This window comes from Salmo salar, chromosome 26 (genome assembly GCF_965601325.2).
Source record: "Salmo salar chromosome 26, fSalSal1, whole genome shotgun sequence".
Classification (NCBI taxonomy): Eukaryota; Metazoa; Chordata; class Actinopteri; order Salmoniformes; family Salmonidae; genus Salmo; species Salmo salar.
In genome coordinates this window covers 21,648,600-21,663,054 of record NC_138316.1, presented here as the reverse complement: position 1 = coordinate 21,663,054, position 14,455 = coordinate 21,648,600, and positions in this window count along the sequence as shown.

Sequence of the window (14,455 nt, the reverse complement as noted above, 5' to 3'; positions counted from 1 at the left end):
CTCTGCTTACACTTTCTACCATTCTTCTTTGACAAACCATCTCCCTTTTTTCCGCTATTCCTCCTCTGTATTCCAGGTATAACTCTCCTTATGATAATACTGCACTTCTCCTGACATACATCTTGTTATTGCCTTGTCAAGGGACGCCATTTAACCGACTGTCACAATCTCCATACAATCAGCACGTACTCCTCAGGATGTAGCACTCAACAGTGCATCCCACTTGTAAAGCCGGGTGGGGGGCAAGCGCTCAGGTCTTCTTCTTCTATGGTATTATGGCGGTCCGCAAACAAACGTTAGATTTGTATGCCCCCACCAACTGGACGGGGGTGAAAATATTCAATCGACACGGTAGAAGAGTGTGTTTGAAGTGGAGGAAGTACATGGCTTAGTATGTCTCTCGAGGAGGCAAAAAATAGATTTTTTGCTTGAAAAAGTTTAATATTTTCAGAAGGAGTCAGGTAATTGGTTAAGGGAGGAGGATTGGAGGTAAAGAGAGTGGAGGTTGAAAAGACTGAGGTTGGCGCAGAGGATGGGCTTGAATCTGTTGAAGCTAGCAATAACAAGGGAGAGGGTATATAGAGGAGATTGGTGTAAAGTTCAGAGTGAGCCGGACGCCAGTTCTAGCTCTGGAGGTGAAATGGTAGGGGTAGAAGGTCTTGTGAGGAGCTCAGAGCCTACATTAATGGTTATGCTAAGATACGTTTTGTCCAGTGGGAGTGAGATTTTTGAAGAGGGTGGAACCAGGCCTTTTGGCTGATCCATGAGTGGTTTCAGGTTGGGTGGAAAAGGAGGTGGGTGCTGTTGAGCCAGTGAAGGTAACCTAAAGTTGACTTGTGATGTTTGTTTGTGTTTCATCAGAGGGAGCAAGCGCTCCGTGCGAGGCAACTTGGCTAAATACCAGTTTTTTGCTTTGCTCTTAGGAACAGGGCACCATTGACAGGAGTGATTTCTGGGGTAGCGTTAAGTGTGGAGGTGGAGCATTTGAAGTTGAAGATTCCTGGTATTTGTGACGCCCGCCGTTTGGTGCGATGCAGACCCAGTGGTAAGCGTGGCAAAATAGGGAAGTCACTGTCAACCTTTTGAGTTTTTTATGTAAAAAGGTCAGGAAATATCAGTTATCCTGTTAGAGCGTTTGTGCAGAAACCACTGCACTGTTTCAGGGGCAATGTTTATGGTCATGTCACAGTAGTGGGTAGAAGGGAGAGTCCAAGATGTGGGAAGTGTGCAGGAGGGCATGGAAAATAGGATTGTGTAGTTTTGGTGGATAAAATTGTGTGGGTCAACTGTAGGGGTGTGCATGTTGCTTGGGATCAGAAGTGTGCGGTTCGAGAGAGGCAGGTCGAGGTGGCTAGAGTCAGAGTAGTGCAGAAGGTGTCTTATGCTGAGGCAGTGAAGAAAGTAGAGGACGATGGGTCAAGACCGAGGGATTCTGAGAGGATTCCTGTGAATTGTAGATCTGTGACAGCAGAGGAATAGAGCAATGAGTGATACAGTGCCTTTGGAAAGTATTCAGACCCCTTTCCACACTTTGTCACGTTACAGCCTTACACTAAAGTGGATTACATTGTTTTTTTCCATCACTAATCTACACACAATACCTCATAAAGACAAAGCAAAAACAGGTTTGTAGAATTTTTTTGGCAAATTAATTACAAATAAAAAAAAACTGAAATATCACATTTACATAAGTAATCAGACCCTTAGGCTAAGGTCCATTTTTCTCCACTTCCTGTCTGACTGACGTGCCCAAATTAAACTGCCTGTTACTCAGGCCCAGGAGCCAGGATATGCATATAATTGGTACCATTGGATAGAAAACACTTTGAAGTTTATAGAAATTGTAAAATAATGTATGAGACTATAACACAATTGATATGGTAGGAGAAAATCCAAAGAAAAACCAACCGGAAATGGTTTTCTTTTGAGAGCCCATGCTCTTTCAATGGAAAGCTATGGGTCCTATGCAATTCCAGCTTCCAGATTGCAATTCCTATGGCTTCCACTAGATGTTCAAGGTTTCAGGCTTGTTTCTTCCCAAACATGGAAGAATTTTGAGTTTTAGTACTGGGAGTCAGAGTTGGAAATCAGTCTGTGCACGCGACGAAGACGATGCGCACTTGCTAATTTTACTTTTCTATTGAACATACTTCTTTCCGTATAAAATATTATAGTTTAATTACATTTTAGGGTACCTGAGGATTAAGTTGAAATGTAGTTTGACTTGTTTTAACAAAGTTTAGCGGTAGCTTTTTGGATTCCTTTCTCTGCATGTTGAACGAGTGGATTACTCAAATCGATGGCGCCAACTAAACTGACTTTTTGGGATATAAAGAAGGATTTTATCTAACAAAACGACCATGCGTGTTGTAGCTGGGACCCTTGGGATTGCAAATCAGAGGAAGATTTTCAAAAAGTAAGTGAATATTTAATTGCTAATTGTGATTTTACGAAGCCTGTGCTGGTTGAAAAATATTTTGATGTGGGGAGCCGTCCTCAAACAATCGCATGGCATGCTTTCGCTGTAAAGCCTATTGTAAATCGGACAATGTAGTTAGATTAATAAGAATTTAAGCTTTTAACTGATATAAGGCACTTGTATGTACCTAGATGTGTAATATCCATAATTTGTATGATTATTTATTTGAATTGCGTACCCTCCAATTTCACCGGAAGTTGTCAACAGCGGGACGCCTAGCCCTAAGAAGTTTTCAGAACCTTGTTGAAGTGCCTTTGGCAGCAATTACAGCCTCAAGTCTTCTTGGGTATGATGCTACATGCTTGGCACACCTGTATTTGGGGAGTTTCTCCCATTCTGCTATGCAGATCCTCTCAAGCTCTGTCAGGTTGGATGGGGAGTGTCGATGCACAGCTATATTCAGGTCTCTCTGGAGATGTTCGATCGGGTTCAAATCTGGGCTCTGGCTGGGCCACTCAAGGACATACAGAGATTTGTCCCAAAGCCACTCCTGCGTTGTCTTGGCTGTGTGCTTAGGGTCGTTGTCCTGTTGGAAGGTGAACCTTCGCCCCAGCCTGAGCTCCTGAGCCCTCTGGAGCAGGTTTTCATTAAGGATCTCTCTGTACTTTGCTCCATTCACCTTTCCCTCGATCCTGACCAGTTTCCTTGTCCCTGCCGCAGAAAAACATCTCCACAGCATGATGCTGCCACCACAATGCTTCACCGTAAGGATGGTGCCAGGTTTCCTCCAGACGTGACGCTTGGCTTTCAGGCTAAAGAGTTCAATCTTGGTTTCATCAGACCAGAGAATCTTGTTTCAAATCAAATCAAACTTTATTTGTCACATGCACCGAATACAACAGGTGTAGACCTTACCGTGAAATGCTTACAACCCCTTAACCAACAGTGCAGTTCAAGAAAGGGTTAATAAAATATTTACCAAATAAACTAAAGTAAAAACGAATAAAAGAGTACCAAAAAAACTACCAAATACTAATTAAGTGTATATAAATGTCTGACACACTGGAAATGTGATGAAAGAAATAAAAGCTGAAATATATAATTCTCTCTACTATTATTCTGACATTTCACATTCTTAAAATAAAGTGGTGATCCTAACTGACCTAAAACAGGGAATTTTTATTAGGATTAAATGTCAGGAATTGTGAAAAACTGGGTTTAAATGTATTTGGCTAAGGTGTATGTAAACTTCCGACTTCAACTGTAATTATCAACAGAAATGTTCCCACACCTTCAGTAATTTGCAGGCTCTGGGGCCTGAGAGGCTGGGACCGCTCCAGATTGTAGGCGTACTCCATGTAGCTCTTCAGATATGAAATATTTTAATCTCAGATATCGTTCAGCTGCAGAAACAATAATGTAGATCTTTCGTGACTTATTTTCAACTTGAGAAGTGCCGTTTATCACTATTGTTATAAACGAGACTAAATCCAGCTTTACATGAACCATTTCTGGATCCTGTTGATTTCAGGCTGCAGTGTCGGCCTACAGGTATTCACTACCATGGGAAAGCGCTCATGTCAAATGAGGTCTCGTGCATTGAGTGTGTGCAGTAATGTATATCACCACGAGGGGGTGCAATTGTCCTACAAGTGATAAACGGTTGTTCGCATGATCCTGCAGGGTCTGTGCAATCTGAGTTCCTTGGGACATCCCTACCTTAAACCCTAATCTTAACACCTACCCTTACCCGAACCATTTTACATTTTCAACCTCAATGAGGTAGGGACATCCAAAGGATCTCGGTAGCTCTGCCGTTCCTGCAGTGTATTTGATCTGCGCATTTGCTATCTCAAGAAGCGCAGACTCCCTCGTTGGCGTAACTGAGAGTTTTCAAATGTATATTCTCTTTGGCTAGTGTAGACTAAACATATTGGCTAAACCTCCAACTTCAAGTCACTTTTTTGCATCTTTGACAAAATTCCAGGTAAAAAGATATAGGATGAGTATACAAAATGTACATGCGTTTATTATGGTCTCTTAGCTTTGGCTTCCAGGATGCGGCAGAGGCAAGCTCTCTCAATATAGTCCCTATTCCTCTTTCTTCTTCTTTGGCATTTATTTAATCTAGCTATTTAGCCCTTTCCCCTTTCCTCTTCCGTGCTTTTAAACTGCAAAGGGAGAGAGGGAATCGATGGATATTCCTCCATTTAATTATTTGCTTAGTCTCAGTTGCTTCTTTACCCTAAAGTAGCAGAAATTGGATCTTGTTGTTGTTTTGTTTTGTAGGTTGCGGAGAGAATGGTTCTGTCTCAATTCCTGAAAGAGAGTAGGCCTAACAGGAGCAGCCCTCACAAGGAGTAACCTCTGATCCATTCACAGTCCGACGTAAATGTCATTCATGTCATAGACTATAGCCTATTTGCTCAATGTGTCTTCTGTAAGTCTCTGTGTACACATTGACACTTTCTGCATTTCTTTTCTGCATGTTCTGATTCTACTTTCATCCTATTCCCCAAGGACCAGCTGAGGAACCTCCACAGACAGAACTTGGAAGTCCATGAAACATCCTCCTTCTGGCATATGACAACAGCTTCCACTGGCACAAGAATAGAGTGTGTGTGTGTGTGTCTCTGTGTGTCTCTGTGTGTCTCTCTGTGTGTGTGTGTGTGTGTGTGTGTGTGTGTGTGTGTGTGTGTGTGTGTGTGTGTGTGTGTGTGTGTGTGTGTGTGTCTGTGTGTGTGTGTGTGTGTGTGTGTGTGTGTGTGTGTGTGTGTGTGTGTGTGTGTGTGTGTGTGTGTGTGTACATGCATGTGGTCATGTGTACGTGCATGATTAATATTTATGCACAATTGTACTGTCCTGTTTACATTACATATGTCTCGGCTCAGACATGAGAAGTATGTTTCAGGGACTCCAGACAATCACAGATTATAAAGAGAAAACCAGCCACATCGCCGACGCCTTGCTCCCAGATAAGCTAAACACCTTCTTTGCCCGCTTTGAGGATGACACAAGGACTGTGAGCTCTAGTTCTTCGTGGCCGACGTGAGTAAGACATTAACGTGTGTTAAGCCTCGTAAGGCTGCCGGCCCGGCATCCCTAAACGCGTCCTCAGAGCATGTGCAGACCAGCTGGCTGGAATGTTTACGGACATATTCAATCTCTCCCTATCCCAGTCTATTGTCCCCACTTTCTTCAAGATGTCCACCATTGTTTCTGTGCCCAAGAAAGCGAAGGTAACTGAACTAAATGACTATCGCCCCATAGCACCCACTTCTATCATCATGAAGTGCTTTGAGAGGCTAGTTAAGGATCATATCACCACTTTACCCGACACCCTAGACCCACTACAATTTGCATACTGCCCCAACAGATCCACGGATGACGCAATCGCCATCGCATTGCACACTGCCCTATCCCATCTGAACAAGAGGAATACCTATGTAAGAATGCTGGTCATTGACTACAGCTCAGCCTTCAACACCATAGTGACCACTAAGCTTGGGTACCTGGGTCTGAACCCCGCCCTGTATAGCAGGGTCCTGAACTTCCTAACGGGCCGACCCAAGGTGGTGAAGGTGGCAACAACACCTCCACTGATCCTCAACACAGGGTGAGTGCTCAGCCCCCTCCTGTACTCCCTGTTCACCCATGAGGCTGAAGAAATCCAGATTGGCCCCTAAGACACTCTTCTACAGATGCACCATTGAGAGCATCCTGTTGGGATGTATCACCACCTGTTACGGCAACTGCACCGTCCACAACCCCAGGGCTCTCCAGAGGGTGGTGTGGTCAGCCTAATGCATCACCGGGGGCACACTGCCTGCCCTCCAGGACATCTGAAGCACCGGTGTCACAGGAAGGCCAAGGAGATTATCAAAGACCCCTGCGCCCCCAACGGCCTGTTCAGCTCACTACCATCCAGAAAGCGGAGACAGTACAGGTGCATCAAAGCTGGGACCGAGAGACTGAAAAACAGCTTCTACAGTGCCTTGCAAAAGTATTCATCCCCCTTGGCGTTTTTCCTATTTTGATATATTACAACCTGTAATGTAAATTGATTTTTATTCGGATTTCATGGAACGGACATACACAAAACAGTCCAAATTGGTGAAATGAATGTTTAAAAAAACAAATACAAATAAAAAACAGAAAAGGGATGTGTGCATATGTATTCCACCCCTTTGCTATGAAGCCCTAAATAAGATCTGGTGCAACCAATTACCTTCAGAAGTCACATAATGAGTTAAATAAAGTCCACCTGTGTGCAATCTAAGTGTCACATGATCTCAGTATATATATACCTGTTCTGAAAGGCCCCAGAGTCTGAAACACCACTAAGTAAGCGGCACCACCAAGCAAGCGGCAATATGAAGACCAAGGAGCTCTCCAAACAGGTCAGGAACAAAGTTGTCACGACTTCCGCTGAAGTCGGCTCCTCTCCTTCTTCGGGCGGCGTTCGGCGGTCGTTGACGTCACCGGCTTTCTAGCCATCGCCGCTCCATTTTTCATTTATCCATTTATTTTGTCTTGTTCCCTGCACACCTGGTTTTCATTCCCCAATCACACTACATGTATTTATTCCTCTGTTCCCTCTCATGTGTTTGTGTGAGATTGTTTTGTGTTATGTGTCTATTTTGACGCGCTATACTGGTGTGCGTTTATTCCGTGTTTTATTTCACGAGGTATGTTTATTTGTTTGTACATAATTATTGTGACTGTTTACGCATTTTGCACTTTTGCCAATTGGCTGGAGGTTTCGACACAGTGGCGTCTGTTGGTTTCTCCTGCCTAAATAAAGTGTGCGCCTGTTCACAACTCTCTGCTCTCCTGCACCTGACTCCGCTACCAGTACGCACATCATTGACAGAATCTCACACCTACCATGGAGTCAGCAGGAGCAGGTACCCCGGTCAGAGGAGTCGAGGAGCGCGTCCAGGAACACTCGGCAATGCTGCATCATCTCGGTGCCATGATGGATCGCGTTGTCCAGACCATGGACTGCTGGGAGAGACAGGAATTCTCTCCAGCGGCTCGACCAGTGCAACCGGGGTTACCTCTACCCGTCCCATCCCGTCCGGATCCAGTTCCAGTGGGATGTGTCTCTCCCTTCCCAGGGAGTATGATGGGACGGCAGCACAGTGCCAGGGGTTCCTCTTACAACTGGACCTATACCTGGCCACCGTTCACCCAGCTCCCTCGGGAAGGGAGAGAGTGTCCGCCCTCGTCTCATGCCTCTCAGGGAGAGCTCTGGAGTGGGCAAACGCCGTATGGGGGGAAGGAGACACGGCGTTGGACCACTTCGAGGAGTTCACCCGCGGCTTCCGGGCCGTCTCCGACCATCCACCCGAAGGAAGAGTGGCAGGGGAACGACTCTTCCATTGGAGGCAGGGGACGATGAGCGCACAGGAGTTCGCACTGGAATTCCGGACCTTGGCTGCCGGAGCAGGATGGAATGACAGGGCCCTCATGAACCACTACCGATGCAGCCTGCGCGTGGACCAGCCTCCTCAAGTTTCTTTTTTGTGAAGAAGAAGGATGGAGGTCTGCGCCCGTGCATTGACTATCGAGGTCTCAATCAAATCACGGTGAGGTACAGTTACCCACTACCTCTTATCGCCACGGCGATTGAGTCAATGCACGGGCGCGCTTCTTCACTAAACTGGATCTCAGGAATGCATGCAACCTGGTGCGTATCCGGGAGGGAGACGAGTGGAAGACGGCGTTTAGTACCTTCTCAGGGCATTATGAGTACCTCGTCATGCCGTACGGGTTGATGAATGCTCCTTCAGTCTTCCAATCCTTTGTAGACAAGATTTTCAGGGACCTGCACGGGCAGGGTGTAGTGGTGTATATCGATGACATTCTGATATACTCCGCTACACGCGCCGAGCATGTGTCCTTGGTGCGCAAGGTACTTGGACGACTGTTGGAGCATGACCTGTATGTCAAGGCTGAGAAATGCCTGTTCTTCAGCAGGCCGTCTCCTTCCTAGGGTATCGCATTTCCACATCAGGGCCGGCCAGGGGAGTGGGTGGCGTTCGTGCCCTGGGCAGAGATGGCACAGAACTCCCTCCGCCACTCCTCCACTAACCTCTCCCCCTTTCAGTGTGTATTGGGGTACCAGCCAGTTCTGGCACCGTGGCATCAGAGTCAGACCGAGGCTCCTGCGGTGGACGATTGGTTCCGGCGCGCGGAGGAGACATGGTAAGCCACCCATGGTCACCTCCAGCAGGCCGCGCTGCACCAAAAGACCAGCGCGGACCATCACCGCAGTGAGGCCCCGGTGTTCGCACCGGGGGACCGGGTCTGGCTCTCGACCCGAACCCTGCCCCTCTGTCTGCCTTGCCGGAAGCTGGGCCCGCGGTTTGTGGGGCCATTTAAAGTCCTGAGGAGAGTGAACGAGGTATGTTACAGGTTACAGCTTCCCCCCGATTACCATATTAACCCCTCGTTTTATGTGTCTCTCCTCAGGCCGGTGGTGGTTGGTCCGCTCCAGGAGTCTGAGGTGTGGGAGGTTCCTCCGCCCCCTCTGGACATCGAGGGGGCCCCGGCGTACTCCATCTGATCCATCCTGGATTCGAGGTGTCGGGCGGGGCGCCTTCAGTACCTCGTGGAGTGGGAGGGGTATGGTCCGGAGGAGAGGTGCTGGGTCCCGGTGGCGGATGTGTTGGACCCTGAACTGCTGCGGGAGTTCCACCGTTGCCGGCCGGATCGCCCTGCGCTTCGCCCTCCGGGTCGTCCCCGAGGCCGGTGTCGGCGCACCGCTGGAGCCGCGTGTCAAAGGGGGGGTACTGTCACGACTTCCGCCGAAGTCGGCTCCTCTCCTTGTTCGGGCGGCGTTCAGCGGTCGACGTCACCGGCTTCCTAGCCATCGCCGCTCCATTTTTCATTTATCCATTTGTTTTGTCTTGTTCCCTGCACACCTGGTTTTCATTCCCCAATCACACTACATGTATTTATTCCTCTGTTCCCCCTCATGTCTTTGTGTGAGATTGTTTTGTGTTACGTGTCTGTTTTGACGCGCTATACTGGTGTGCGTTTATTCCGTGTTTTATTTCACGAGGTATGTTTATTTGTTTGTACATAATTATTGTGACTGTTTACGCATTTTGCACTTTTGCCAATTGGCTGGAGGTTTCGACACAGTGGCGTCTGTTGGTTTCTCCTGCCTAAATAAAGTGTGCGCCTGTTCACAACTCTCTGCTCTCCTGCACCTGACTCCGCTACCAGTACGCACATCATTGACAGTTGTGGAGAAGTACAGATCAGTGTTGGGTTATAAAAAAATATCTGAAACTTTGAACATCCCACAGAGCACCATTAAATCCATTATTAAAAAATGGAAAGAATATGGCACCGCAACAAACCTGCCAAGAGAGGGCCGCCCACCAAAACTCACGGACTAGGCAAGGAGGGCATTAATCAGAGAGGCAACAAAGAGACTTAAGATAACCCTGAAGGAGCTGCAAAGCTCCAGAGTGGAGATTGGAGTATCTGTCCATAGGACCACTAAGCTGTACACTCCACAGAGCTGGGCTTTACGGAAGAGTGGCCAGAAAAAAGCCATTGTTTGAAGTAAAAAATAATCAAACATGTTTGGTGTTCGCCAAAAGGCATGTGGGAGACTCCCCAAACATATGGAAGAAGGTACTCTGGTCAGATGAGACAGAAAGTTAGCTTTTTGGCCATCAAGAAATATTGTCTGGCGCATACCCAACACCTCTCATCACTACGAGAACACCATCATGCTGTGTGGATGTTTTTCATCGGCAGGGCCTGGGAAACTGGTCAGAATTGAAGGAATGATGGATGGTGCTAAATACAAGGAAATTCTTGAGGGAAACCTGTTTCAGTCTTCCAGAGATTTGAGACTGAGACGGAGGTTCACCTTCCAGCAGGACAATGACGCTAAGTATACTGCTAAAGCAACACTCGAGTGGTTTAAGGGGAAATATTTAAATGTATTGGAATGGCCAAGTCAAAGCCCAGACTTCGATCTAATTAAGAATCAGTGGTATGACTTAAAGATTGCTGTACACCAGCGGAACCGATCCAACTTGAAGGAGCTGGAGCAGTTTTACCTTGAAGAATGGGCAAAAATCCCAGTGGCTAGATGTGCCAAGCTTATAGAGAAAAACCCCAAGAGACTTGCAGCTGTAATTGCTGCAAAAGGTGACTCTACAAAGTTTTGGCTTTGGGGGTGAATAGTTATGCACGCTCAAGTTTTCCGTTTTTTTGTCTTATTTCTTGTTTGTTTCACAAAAAAATATATTTAGCATCTTCAAAGTGGTAGGCATGTTGTGTAAATCAAATGATACAACCCCCCCAAAAGGAAAAATGTGAAGGGGGGTGAATACTTTTGCAAGCCACTGTATATCCAGGCCATCAGACTGTTAAATAGTAACCACCTCCGCCCAGTCCCCTGCCTTGAACTTTAGTCACTGTTACTAGCCGGCTACCACCCGGTACTCAACCTTGCACCTTACAGACTGCTGCCTTATGTACATAGTCATGGAACACTGGTCACTTTAATAATGTTTACATACTGTTTTACCCACTTCATGTGTATAGTACATATTGTATTCTAGTCAAGCCTCATCCTATATAACTACTGCTGTACACAGATTTTCTATTGATATACTTTCCATAATGTATACTGTATACACACCATCATATACATATATATTTATATTCCAGACTTTGGCATTGCTAAATAATTTATTTCAAATATTTTGATTCACATACATTGTTTTGTATTGTTAGGTATTACTGTACTGTTGGAACTAGGAACATATGCATTTCGCTACACCCCCAATAACATCTGCTAAATATGTTTACACAACCAATACAGTTTGATTTGATTTAAGCACATTTTTGCATAGTGTATTTATGCATGTAACATCAAAGACTTAGAAGCAGTGGTGGAAAAAGTACCCAATTGTCATACTTGAGTAAAATTAAAGATACGTTATTAGAAAATGACTCAAGTAAAAGTAAAGTCACCCTGTAAAATCTACTTGAGTAAAAGTCCAAAAGTATTTGGTTGTAAATATACTTAAGTATCAAAAGTAAAAGTATACATCTTTTCAAATTCCTTATATTAAGCAAACCAGACGACACCATTTTCTTGTGTTTTTAAAATTTACAGATAGCCAGGGGCATGCGCCAACACTCAGGCATTATTTACAAACTAAGCATGTGAGTCCGACCAGATCAGAGGCAGCAGGGATGACCAGGGATGTTCTGTTGATAATTACGGGAATTGGACCATTTTCCAGTCCTGCTAAGCATTCAAAATGTAACGAGTCCTTTTGGCTGTCAGGGGAAATGTATGGAGTAAAAAGTACATTATTTTCTTTAGGAATGTAGCGAAGTAATAGTAGTCAAAAATATAAATAGTAAAGTAAAGTACAGATACCCCAAAAAACGAGTTAAGTAGTAATTTAAAGTATTTTTTACTTAAGTACTCTACACCACTGCTTAGAAGCATGTTGTGGTTGTGTGTATTTGCTCTGGGATGAAAGACACAGTAGTTACAGGAATGGAGGTCTGCTGTAGCAGTTCCTTAGGGGAGAAGCTGATGACAGGACAGGATGGAGAGAGGAAGAAAGAAGAATTGAAGAGGGAGGGACAGAGAGTGACAGAGAAATAGAAGGAGGAAATGAGAGGAAGAGAGGAAGAAACAATAAATGAAGAGACAGAGGAGTGACAGAGACATAGAGAGGGGATAGAAGCAGGAGGAAATGATTAGAGAGAAGTGTTACTGACTGTAATGCTGAGTGACTTTTGAAAGCCTCCTCTGATTAGGGGTTTCCTTGAGCACCATGTCAGACAGGCTTTTATAAAATCCACAGTACGTGTGTGTGTGTGTGTGTGTGTGTGTGTGTGTGTGTGTGTGTGTGTGTGTGTGTGTGTGTGTGTGTGTGTGTGTGTGTGTGTGTGTGTGTGTGTGTCTCTGTCTCTGTCTCTGTCTCTGCGTGTGTATGTGCGTGTGTGTGTGTGTGTGCGCGTGCGTTTAACTCTGTGTGTGTAGCTGTGATTGTGTATTTGGGGTGGATAAAGAGATGGATAGATGAAGATGGAGAGATTGTGTCTCACCCTCTATCTGCGTGTCTTCATTCCTCTCTCTTTCTCTGTGATGATGACCCTTGCACTGTTTTGTAGAATAGTAGTGAGATAACATACTGCAGAATGAACTCTAGAGCACTATAATAGAATGTGACACTCACTTATGAGGAGTTAAACATATTTTATAACATCTTTGAATGTCAGTCGTTGATGACTGAGTAAACAACAATGCAAAGCCAATTGCTTGCAGGGAATGCAGCTGTCAAAAAGGGGAAAGGTAATTATAGGAAACGATAACAGATCATGTTTTTCCCCCATCCAACACACACACACCCACACACAGACAAACAGTTCCCCATTGTTCCTCCACAGCCACAGGTTGTGTTTCCCAGGGAGAGATTCAGGCCAGTTTAATTACACTGTAATAAGTTGCTGTGGAAATATGTTACCACGGGAAATAAGAAGTTGTGGCATCGCAATTAACGCTCAAAGGACAGCCATGTGTAAGCACACAAACACAGAAATGGGCCAGGGAGACTGGGACTTCTCTTTTGCAGGAAGTCTTGTGTGTGACAAAGAGAGTTGATTGAGAGGCTGTGGCTACAGTACATACATTTTTATGGGTGTGTTTCTGTCAGTGTATCCTTGCTAGTGGGGTATTTAAACACATACATGTATTTTCACAGAGGAAGCACAGCCAATGACAAGCATTTAAGACTCCAAAGAATAATAGATTAGCAAAGCAACAAAAGACAACATATTACTACTACTGGTACTGACAGTTGTGAAAAATCATGCATCTGTGTGTGTGTGTGTGTGTGTGTGTGTGTGTGTGTGTGTGTGTGTATTTGTGTGTGTGTGTGTGTTAGTATCTATGTCTCTCTTAGTCTCACTCATTTTCAGAAATGATGGAGATGAATTTCTCTGCCGAATAAATGGATTAGAGACAGAAACAATGGAGGGAAAATCCAACGAGTGTTTTTTCTTTTGCCACCATTTCAGAAATCAGGGATTAGTGGCACATTGGGACTGTGCTGAGTAGGAGAGGCCGGTGTTCCAAAACCCATCAGGGATTTGACTGCATCTGTTCCCCTCTCTGCTCCGGCTATGTCCATAACTCACCGAGAAAATTCCTGAAAAGCTTTACAACTGTTTGCCTTATCCAGCCACCGCAGAGCTGTCCAACAACACTCAGTGATGTGTGTGTGTGTGTGTGTGTGTGTGTGTGTGTGTGTGTGTGTGTGTGTGTGTGTGTGTGTGTGTGTGTGTGTGTGTGTGTGTGTGTGTGTGTGTGTGTGTGTGTGTGTGTGTGTGTGTGTGTGTGTGTGTGTGCATGCATGGCTGTGTCTGTACTGGACCAAAAAGACAGCAGACTTTATAAGCCCAAACTAATTTCTAAAAAGACCCAACTTTTCTACTTCGTGTGGCGATAACTCTTAAATGTGTTTGTGCACTGAGGCTGCAACCTTGCCTCATCCTCTGACTCAGCTGAAGCTGTTTTGGTGTGTTTGAGAGAGAGGAGAATCGGACGTTTTCTGTTATTAACATCTGTTTGTTTGTTCCTAATATTGTTTCTAGCTGCATGCACCTCTCCGTGTGTGTGTGTGTGTGTGTGTGTGTGTGTGTGTGTGTGTGTGTGTGTGTGTGTGTGTGTGTGTGTGTGTGTGTGTGTGTGTGTGTGTGTGTGTGTGTGTGTGTGTGTGTGTGTGTATATATATGAGTGTGTGAGTGAGTGTGACCTATCCCTTTTGTTTGAAGCAATAGCAAATCTACTCAGGGGAGAATAGCTAAATATGGACCCCAATCTTAGCAGCTTGTCTTTTCCCCCATCTCTCGCTTCCCTCTCTTCCCTTTTTCTTTCTGAGTGAGGAACCATTGTGGGGGAGGGAATCAGAGTGGACTCTATTTCTCCTGTACTGTTGTCAGCAGTTGGCTGCTTTGGGATCAAAGTAGTGTGTGTGT